The sequence below is a fragment of the Lathyrus oleraceus genome, chromosome 3, assembly GCF_024323335.1.
Source record: "Lathyrus oleraceus cultivar Zhongwan6 chromosome 3, CAAS_Psat_ZW6_1.0, whole genome shotgun sequence".
Classification (NCBI taxonomy): Eukaryota; Viridiplantae; Streptophyta; class Magnoliopsida; order Fabales; family Fabaceae; genus Lathyrus; species Lathyrus oleraceus.
This window is the reverse complement of record NC_066581.1, coordinates 455083226-455094455: the sequence shown is the minus strand read 5'-3', so window position 1 is coordinate 455094455 and position 11230 is coordinate 455083226.

Below are 11230 nucleotides of genomic sequence, written 5' to 3'. Positions count from 1 at the left end.
TTGGGGTGGGAGTTACTCGAGGTAAAAGGCCCAATACCCAGGCTATGAGTGAAATCTAGGAAACCTAGGAATAGAGTGATTCATGGGAAGCGGGTGGTGTACGCCACTTAGCGGAACATTGATATCACGACCAGTTCAGACCCTGGTGGGATATTATCGGTGCATACATCGGGTGTGCACAGGATGATATTCTGCGAAAGGTTATTTATGCTGCGTTTCTCTCGACCTTACCCTGGCCTAGACGACACCCGTGAGTGGGGAGGGAATGATCATTATTGCAGGTACAGTTGGTGACTCTCGGTACTAATGGTGACTATGAATTATGGACATTTATTTTTGGGACGCCGGAGTTCTGTCCGTGGTTTATCAGAGGGTTCCGTTTATTTCGGATCCCTGGGCTGAATTTGAGAGTACCTGTTCAGAGGAGCTGGCTGTCATCCGTTCAGTGGATGTTCCTGTGATGATAGTGATGTAATCTCCAGTTTCGTTTATTTCGGAACTCCCCGAGTCGGATTTATGGTGACTTGGTTCCTCAGATTGGTTTCAGATGCCAGTTGATCAGATTGACTTTGGGTTTCAGATGAGTTGTGGTTCAGAATTCAAGCCGAAGCTTTGACCCTGTGCCTTGAGACGCACAGCCTGACCAGTCATGTTCACATCATTTGCATCATAGCATGTTTATTTTCCAAAAAAATAATGCATGAAAATGAAAAAAAGTTAACTCGCATACGCATATCCCTTTCAGGATCATTCATGATAAAATAGCATCCGCATCATACGCATATCATGTACATATCATCCTTGCATTACAGACATGTTTGGGGACGTGACTTCTCACTTTGGGTTTTGACTGAGACAGGATTGTTGATCATCGTCCGCACCGCAATCAGACTAAATCAACAGAGGAGTATGGACCAGGTTCAAGCTGAGCTAGCTGAGATGAGGGCGAACATGGCCCAGTTCATGAACATGATGCAAGGGGTCGTTCAGGGGCAAGAGGAGTTGCGTGCCTTAGCCCAGAGACAGGAAGTTGTGATTCCAACTGCCAACCGTGTGTCGCATCGCGCGAAAAACCGGCGGGAAAAGAAAGAAACAACAGAGCCGCCACCGTGCGTTATTTATCCCAAAAGAGGGAAAGGAAACGCTCGAAGTAAACCTAGGAAAGAACATGGTCTCGCGACCAACGAGGATGGGTTCGGGAGTCGGTTATGCGAAGGGAAGGTGTTAGGCACCCTACGCATCCGTAGTACTCTACGGGATCCACGCACACTAGGAAGGAAAATTGGTTGCTAAACACTGCTCACGCACACACTGGCTGAAAGAGACAAAAGAGACTGACTGAAACTGAACTCGGCAGGATGTCGCATCCTGGGCCTACTTAGTCTATCAAGCATAGACATCAGAGTCGAAGTAGTTCGGACTGGGGAAACGACACATGCTCGCTAGGATGTCGCATCCTATGCATACGTATCTTCTCGGACGAGAGAAGAATCAGAGCATTCGTAGCTCGGCTGACACGCACACAAACAAACAAGACACACACAGGCAAACGTGGAGCCCGAATGCCAATCACTGGACTTACATCAGCATCCGAACCAAAACGCACACACTGGAACCCAAATGCCACTCGATGGACTTACATCGGCTTCCAAGCACACAACAACACAACAAGTTGATAGGGAGTCGGGGACTCGAGCCTATAACTGTCAAGCACACACTCAAACAAACAGACAACAGGTTGCTAGGGGGTCAGGCACTCGAGCCTAGCAACTGTCGAACAAACACAAAAGAAAAGAAAAGACGCCCGGAGAGATCAGCTCAATCTCCTGCCTACATACTTCATCTGGTATGAAGATCAGGGCGATGTAGTTCCCCTACGCAGGGACAAGGATCTAGCCTAACCAGATAACAGAGGGAGACACAACACTAGGGAGACTACGACTCGAGCCTAGATGTTGTCATGCAAAGATCAACCCTAAGTTAAGGTTTCTAGCTAAATGGCACAAGGGCCAGCCTATCCTAGACAAGGCTTGCACAGGAAGCAAGGGTCTCGATTGCAACGAGGGCAAGAGAAAGGGGAGGTCTCAATCACAACAAGGGTGAGAGAAAAGAGTTAGTGTTAGTGGTTAGTCAAACTCGACAAGACATCGCGTCTAGTGCCTACGTATCTCACCTGAACGTGAGAATCAGAGTTGCCGTAGTTCGGCCGGCAGGGAAAAAGGACTCTATCGCAACGAGGGCGAGAGAAAGGAAGAGGCTCGATCGCAACGAGGGCGAGAGAAAGGAAAAGGCTCGATCGCAACGAGGGCGAGAACAAGGAAAAGGCTCGATCGCAACGAGGGCGAGAGAAAGGATCGCAACGAGGGCGAAAACAAGCACAGATTAGCTATTAGTCGTTAGTCAAACTCGACAAGACATCGCATCTCGTGCCTACGTATCTCACCTGAACGTGAGAATCAGAGTTGCCGTAGTTCGGCCACGGAGGGAAAGAAGGACTCGATTGCAACTAGGGCAAGAGAAAGGGAAAGGCTCGATCGCAACGAGGGCGAGAGAAAGGATCGCAACGAGGGCGAAAACAAGCACGGATTAGTTGTTAGTCAAACTCGACAAGACCTCGCATCTCGTGCCTACGTATCTCATCTGGACATGAGAATCAGAGTTGCCGTAGTTCGGCGTAGGACATGGGGATTGGATCAAAAATGATCTTCTTCCTCTCATTACTTGTACCAGCTTGATTGTCAATGGGAGGCTGATAAGCCTGCTGCTGAGGATGACGTTGTGGAGTCTGATACTGCTGAGTTGGTCTTCTCGGCTGTTGTTGAGTTTGATTTGCTGGAATAGTCACAGCAGCAACTTGCCGATATGGTCCTCTATTTGCACTCCTTCGACGGTGCACAGCATTTGTTTCATTCTCTCCCCTTTTGGGTGCCCCAGAGTATAGCTTCTTAGAACTTGAAGAGCCAGGATCTTGTATCCTTCCTGCTTTGATAAGGCTCTCAGTTCTTTCTCCACAGACGACAACGTCAGAAAAACTACTGAACGGGCAGCTTCCCAAGCGGTCCATGAACACACCTTGCAGGGTTCCAATGAACATGTCAGTCAGCTCTCTCTCCAGCATAGGAGGTTGCACTCTGGCGGCTAGCTCACGCCACCTCTGGGCATACTCTTTGAAACTCTCCTTATCTTTCTGATGCAAGCTCTGTAACTGAGTTCGGCTTGGCGCCATGTCCATGTTGTGCTTGTATTGCCTTAGGAAGGCCTTACCCAAATCTTTCCAGCTTCTGACTGATTCTCGCTTCAGATCCATGTACCAGTCCAAGGATGCCCCAGATAGACTATCTTGGAAAAAGTACATCCACATCTTTTCATCATCAGTGTAAGCAGAGATCTTCCTGAAGTAAGCCTGCACGTGGGTGCGAGGACAGGAAGTGCCATTGTATTTGTCGAAAGAGGGCGCTTTGAACTTGTAGGGGATCTTCAACCCTTCCACCAGACCCATGTCGGTCACATCAAACCCAAGGGAGTTCTGACATTCCATGACTCGGACTTTCTCAGCGAGAGCATCCACTTTTCTGTCCCTCTCTTCGGTTTTCACGACATCATAGTCCTCACTGAGGAGAGTAAACGTGTCCTCTTGTTTGTCAATAGGTGAAGCAGGACGACGAACTGGAATCCGGGTAGCTCTGACATTGACCTCTGCAGCAAGAGGTTGTCCATTGATTCTTATTCCTCTCAACTCTTCCCCGACGGCGTAGTCGTTAGTGGGAGCAGCAACATTAAGAGTCTCATGAGCGGGTGCAGCAACAGGCGAAGCACGGTTGGATGCTGGGATCACAACTTCCTGTCTCTGGGCTAAGGCACGCAACTCCTCTTGCCCCTGAACGACCCCTTGCATCATTGTGATGAACTGGGCCATGTTTGCCCTCATCTCAGCTAGCTCAGTCTGAACTTGATCCATACTTCTTCTGATGATTGAGTCTGGTCGTGGTGCGGACGGTGATCAACAATCCTGTCTCAATCAAAACCCAAAGTGAGAAGTCACTCCCAAGCATGTCTGCAATGCAAGGATGATATATGTATGATATGCATATGATGCGAATGCTATTTTATCATGAATGATCCTGAAAAGGATATGCGTATGCGAGTTAACTTTTTTTCTTTTTTTCTCATGCATTATTATTTTTTTGAAAATAAACATGCTATGATGCAAATGATGCAACATGACTGGTCAAGCTGTGCGTCTCAAGGCACAGGGTCAGAACTTCGGCTTGAACTCTGATCACACCCATCTGAAACCCAAAGTCAATCTGATCAACTGGCATCTGAACCCATGTCTGGAGAACTGAGTCACCATCTGAGCGAGTACCCTCAAATTCAGCCCAGGGATCCGAAATAAACGGAACCCTCTGATCAATACCAGGGTCAAACCTCCGGCGTCCAGAAATAACGATCCATAAATCCGACTCAAGATCATCAACACGGCATTACCGGCAGAAACTGTATCTGTAGAGATCAAACCCTCCCCTCACTGGTAGGTTCTAAGAACAGAAGTTTGTCAGTTTCAGCCCTTCAGTCGAGAATAATACGTTTACCACTGAAGGTTTAGCATTATTACGGGATAAAAGACCTCTGCTGACTCCCCTCAACAGGATATCCTAAAGCAAGTTCCCAGTCTCGGGGTCCTCGGATTGAGCAGCGAGAATGCGCCCACCAGAGCTAACATAATCACGTCTCGGAGGAGAGGCCTCGACTGAGTTCTCGGGAAATGGTCACCAGAGTCAATGATTTCTAAAGGAATATTTGTCGTTATGGAACACCCATAGGACAAAATATATCCAACAGAAACCTCGTCTGGAATGTGGGTCTCATGAACGACTTATCATAGCAACATGCCACGCAAGCCTCATGACTATCCACTCTAACACCTATGTGTACACTCAAGCCTGGGTAGTGGGCTTATTTCTCACAAAATATCCCATCCCAACAAACAGACAACCAGCAGATGAATATGAATGAATGCAAACATTAATGCAAACAATAAAGGCAAACAGTAAATGCAAACATATACAAATGAATGCAATAAAAAAAATAGCACAAAGCAACCAAAGCCCTAACCTAGAGAGCGCTAGGAGAGACTCGCTCAGGGAAGATGGACCAGCAGAGGTCAACTTCTCTACGTCCCCAGTAGAGTCGCCAGCTGTCGCATCGCGCGAAAAACCGGCGGGAAAAGAAAGAAACAACAGAGCCGCCACCGTGCGTTATTTATCCCAAAAGAGGGAAAGGAAACGCTCGAAGTAAACCTAGGAAAGAACATGGTCTCGCGACCAAAGAGGATGGGTTCGGGAGTCGGTTATGCGAAGGGAAGGTGTTAGGCACCCTACGCATCCGTAGTACTCTACGGGATCCACGCACAAAAGGAAGGAAAATGGTTGCTAAAACACTGCTCAAACACACACACACTGGCTGAAAGAGACAAGAGAAACTGACTGAGACTGACTCGGCAGGATGTCGCATCCTGGGCCTACTTAGTCTATCAGGCATAGACATCAGAGTCGGAGTAGTTCAGACTGGGGAAACGACACATGCTCGCTAGGATGTCGCATCCTATGCATACGTATCTTCTCGGACGAGAGAAGAATCAGAGCATTCGTAGCTCGGCTGACACGCACACAAACAAACAAAGCACAGGCAAACGTGGAGCCCGACCGCCAATCACTGGACTTATGTCAGCATCCGAACCTAAACACACACAAAGAGGCAAACGTGGAGCCCAAATGCCAATCGCTGGACTTACATTGACATCCGAATCTAAACAACACAACAGATAGATAGGGAGTCGGGGACTCAGCCTATAACTGTCAAACAAAAACAAACAGACAGACAGCAAATGCTAAGGAGTCAGGGACTCGAGCCTAGCAAAGGTCAGACAACACACACAAAAAGAAAGAAAGGGCGCCCGGAGAGATCAGCTCAATCTCCTGCCTACATACTTCATCTGGTATGAAGATCAGGGCGATGTAGTTCCCCTACGCAGGGACAAGGATCTAGCCTAACCAGATAACAGAGGGAGACACAACTCTAGGGAGACTACGACTCGAGCCTAGATGTTGTCATGCAAAGATCAACCCTAAGTTAAGGTTTCTAGCTAAATGGCACAAGGGCCAGCCTATCCTAGACAAGGCTTGCACAGGAAGCAAGGGTCTCGATTGCAACGAGGGCAAGAGAAAGGGGAGGTCTCAATCACAACAAGGGTGAGAGAAAAGAGTTAGTGTTAGTGGTTAGTCAAACTCGGCAAGACATCGCGTCTCGTGCCTACGTATCTCATCTGAACATGAGAATCAGAGTTGCCGTAGTTCGGCCGGCAGGGAAAAAGGACTCTATCGCAACGAGGGCGAGAGAAAGGAAGAGGCTCGATCGCAACGAGGGCGAGAGAAAGGAAAAGGCTCGATCGCAACGAGGGCGAGAACAAGGAAAAGGCTCGATCGCAACGAGGGCGAGAGAAAGGATCGCAACGAGGGCGAAAACAAGCACAGATTAGCTGTTAGTCGTTAGTCAAACTCGACAAGACATCGCATCTCGTGCCTACGTATCTCACCTGAACGTGAGAATCAGAGTTGCCGTAGTTCGGCCACGGAGGGAAAGAAGGACTCGATTGCAACTAGGGCAAGAGAAAGGGAAAGGCTCGATCGCAACGAGGGCGAGAGAAAGGATCGCAACGAGGGCGAAAACAAGCACGGATTAGTTGTTAGTCAAACTCGACAAGACCTCGCATCTCGTGCCTACGTATCTCATCTGGACATGAGAATCAGAGTTGCCGTAGTTCGGCCAAACAACTCTAAGCATGGCTCACACAAGGGTTAAGCCACACAGACTTGACTTGCACAGGAAGCAAGTCAAGCACAACCTACCTTGCACAAGGGCAAGTCCAAACTACACCTAAAGAGGCAAAGCAAACAGGCAATCACAGGAAGCACACTCTATATGCATACAAGAGGCTCACACAAGGGTTAGGCACTAGGGCCAACTGGAATAGGGTAAGTGTGCTCTTAACCTTGCCATTGAGAGGCTAAGGTGAAGCAGATGAAAGGATGAAGTGAGGATGAGACCTCATTGCTTTTATCCCTGATCAGGGAGAGCATCAAATAATAGAAAGTGGGGGAGTTCAGAAAGATGGAACTCTTTCCCCATTATTGACTCGATAGATCTTGGGCTTTTATCTCAGTGCTTCAACCATGTAATGGGAGCAGAGAGAGGACACACTGAATAGTGGGGGATAGATTGCTTATCCCTACCTTCCACCAATTGCCTCAAATGAGGACTTTTCCTGCTTGGGACAATTTTAAACAAACACAGGCATTGCCTCTTAAGGAGGACTTCAGACAGTTTGCCCGGCCAAATAACAGACCGGGTCTCCAGACTACATGTAGTAAAAGAAATTATACCTCAAGCAAGTTGCTAAAAAGCAAAGCAAATCAAGTTCAGAGAACTTAAGCAACTAAAGTACCTGCAAAAGTCAAACAGATCAGTTCACAGTTCCACAGTTAAAACCAAAGGAAATGGATAAACAGTCAACCACAGAAGGTCAACTGTGCAAAGCAAGACTCAAGTTACATGAGTCACCTACAAAACAAAAGGTTAGCACAATATAGACAAACAAACATCAATCAAATTGGTATGATCTTGGAAGCACTATGCTCAACCTGAAACAGATGAACTCAACATAAGTCCAAAGGACCACTAGGGCTAGCCTAGGGTCAAAGATGAAAGAAAAAGTCAAGGCAGCAAGGAAAAGTCAACTTAAAGTCAAAGTCAACCAATTAGAAAGCAATCACAATTGGGTTCATAATTATATCATGCATCATGGTCATTTCATATGCAAAAGGATGCAAAGCATGGCAAGAGAAGCATACAAAAGTCAACAGCAAAGACTTCATTCAAAAGTCAACCCAATCAATTTCAAAAATCATGAAATAAATCACACTCAATCCTAACATCTAACATGGCAAGCATGTAAAATTTCATGGCATTTGGATGAGAGGAAAGCAGTCAAGTAAAATCATGAAGTCAAACCAAATTCAAGTAAGCATGGTGAAAGTCAACAAACATAGGTCAACTTCAAAAAATCATATCAATTTGAAAACAGAAGAGAAATGAATGAGATTAACACCAATGCAAAGCTTGAGATGTCTAGTTATCACATATGAAATTTCATGGTCATGTGATATGGTATGAGGATTTCACAAAAGATTTGGCAAGGCATAGCACAAAAAGTCAACAAATGACCAAATATGGAAGAAAATTCTCAATCAAATGGAAAACAGCATGATTAATTCCAAGAAAATTCATACACAAACTAGACATGTGATGGATGGTTCATGCAAAATTTGGGGTCAATTGGATAAGAGGAAGCATGTGAACAAAAATTGGGAAAATACATGATCATGGTATAGCACCAAATGTAACACATAACTTCAGAAAATCATAACTCTCAATCCACAAATGATAAATGCACAAACTTTATATGGAAATGAAGGTCAATGTGTCTAGTTTCACCACAAAAAATTTCAAGCTCATTGGATGCAAAATGACAATTTCACAATTGAAATGGCAAAGGGTGTCATTTATGCACACATGTGAAGAAAATAATTATCATTTAAAATCCAGCCACTGAAAAATTAATTAAGATTCATGATAAAATAGAGGACACATTCATGAGTTTAATGCAAAAAATCTCACAATTTTTGGAGTTGAAATGAATTTAAAATGAATTATGGAAGTTGAGTGATATTTGGATGAAACATGAGCAAATAAGCATGGCATATGGGGTCAAACCAAGGTCAACCGTGGCATTCTAGTAATTCTGGGTTCACTTAACTAAACTGCATCGTTTTGGGGGGGGGGGGGGGGGGGAACGAAATGTTCCTATTGGCTCTCAGCCAATGGAACAGTGTAATGCGCCAATGAGCTTCCAAGCTCTGAGTTTTCACATAAACCCTTAGGGTTTCTAACAGCATGGTCAACAATGCAAGCAAACAGCAATTGTTTTCAAACAACATCATCCAACAACATGATTCGACCAAGCATACAAACTCATGCATCATCAACCAACAACAGCATAAACATGTTCATGAGATTTTCTTGGCAGCTTAAGGCAGCAAAACAGCAGGGGTAAACATCAGCTTTAAACAAAATTCGACCAAAAAACAAAAGCAAAGCAGGTGGTGATGGTTTAATGCAATTAAAACAAACAACAGCAGCCAACAGGAATCTGGGGGATGGTTAAGGTTTCAACAGCATGGTTTAATCAGCATGGCAGCACATGTTCATCATGTAACATTAACCAACAACAACCAAACATGACAAGCACAATTCAAAGGATTTTTCTGGGCAATGGTCAGGTTTGGACAGCAGGGCATTTGCTCATCATCATCATGTTATCATCATAAACAACAGCAAGCAACAACATGGTATTGAACATCAATGTTCCTCATTCAACCAACACAGCATGGTAGTAGTAAGGCTCTTCATGCAAGCTCATCATAAACAACAAACCAAAACCAACAGTTCATGCGAAATCTTGGTAGGTTTTAAGGTTTGAAACACAGCAGCAGGGTATACATCATTTTCAGCATATCTAGACAGCTATAACACATACACATTCATGCAAAATCCTGGCAAATTCTAAGGTTTAAACAGCAGCCATGGTATTCATCATCATTCAAACAGCAACCAAACAACAGCATTCAATATATTTCACATGGATTTTCTGGTCATGATGTTTGGTTCAAATAACAGCAGCAAAAACTCGACCAGCATTTACAACAGTAGAGCATTTGGCAATGTTCTCATAGCAAGCAATCAACAACATGTAACACAAAACATATGGATTTTCATGGGCAGCCTTAGGGTTTAATAGCAGGGCAAATTCATGTTGTCACCAATCATCAAAACAAAATGACTCGACCAAACCACACAAACAACATTGTATTGGTACATGCCATATCAATCAGCAATAAACAAACATAAACATGAAAATCTGGGCAGGAAAGGTTGTAGCAGCAGCATAATTCATTCATCATCATGTTCATCATTTAAATCACCCAACACATGAACAACAACATCAACCAAAAATCATGGCCATGAAGCAACATTAATCAACATGCAACCCTAGCTGATATCAAGACCACATAAGCATGAGGAATTTTTCTGGACAGAATTATGATTCAAGCATAACAGCAGCAGCAACATTCAAATTCATGGTTCATTAACAACATGCCAAATTCGAATAACATGGTAGACAAATGGCAAAGGCAATGATTTATGTAATTACCAACAGTAACAACAATCAACACACTTGCATATATGAACTGGATTTCTGGAAGAAAGTATAAGGGGTGCAAAACAGCAGCAGGCATATTCATCACTTCCAGCAAATCGCATTTTTCAACATACTCATAAACAAAAAATGCTTACACCATTGCGCTTATCTAACAGCATACATACACATTCCAACCATAGTTTCATGAAAACCAACAGCATAACAGCAAATCGATGGAAAAATACATTCAAGCATAAAGATGAAATCCCTATTTCTCACAGCATAACCAACCAAATACCATGATATAAGCAGCAGTGAACTCAGTGATGCATATACTACCAGAAACACATCATGGATTGGAGAAAAAGGAAGGTTGAAAAACTTACTTGGTTGTGAAGAAAAAGTGAATCAGTGGCTGTTTGTGTGTTATAGCTTGAAACAGATGATGCTAATGATCAATAATGATGGATGCTTGATGTTATTTGGCTCAATCTTGCTTGGAATTCTTCAAAGCTCTTTTCACCATTGTTATAGCTTGAGGAAAACAGAACTTGAGAGGGGGTTCCAGTCGTGGTTTAATGGTTCAAATGACTCTCAAAGGCTGGTTGGATGATGAAGGGAACTAAAGTAGCTCGTGGTTTCTTGAGAGTTGAGCAGGAAGATGCCAATTGCAAAAATGGAGAATGAGAGGAGAGAGTGTTTTCTGGTTGTGTGGCTGCTGCAAAACTAGGGTTGAAATGCAGAAAATGAAGCTTAAATATGGTCTGTTTTTGGTCTGCTAATGAAGTGGTAAGTTGGTTTATCTTAAATGATCACAAATGCAATTTTGCTAATTATGCATAAGTGGGGAAATGGAGGTACAAAGCTGCGCAAGTTTGGGCTGGGCACAGGCTGTACAGACTGTGCAAAAAT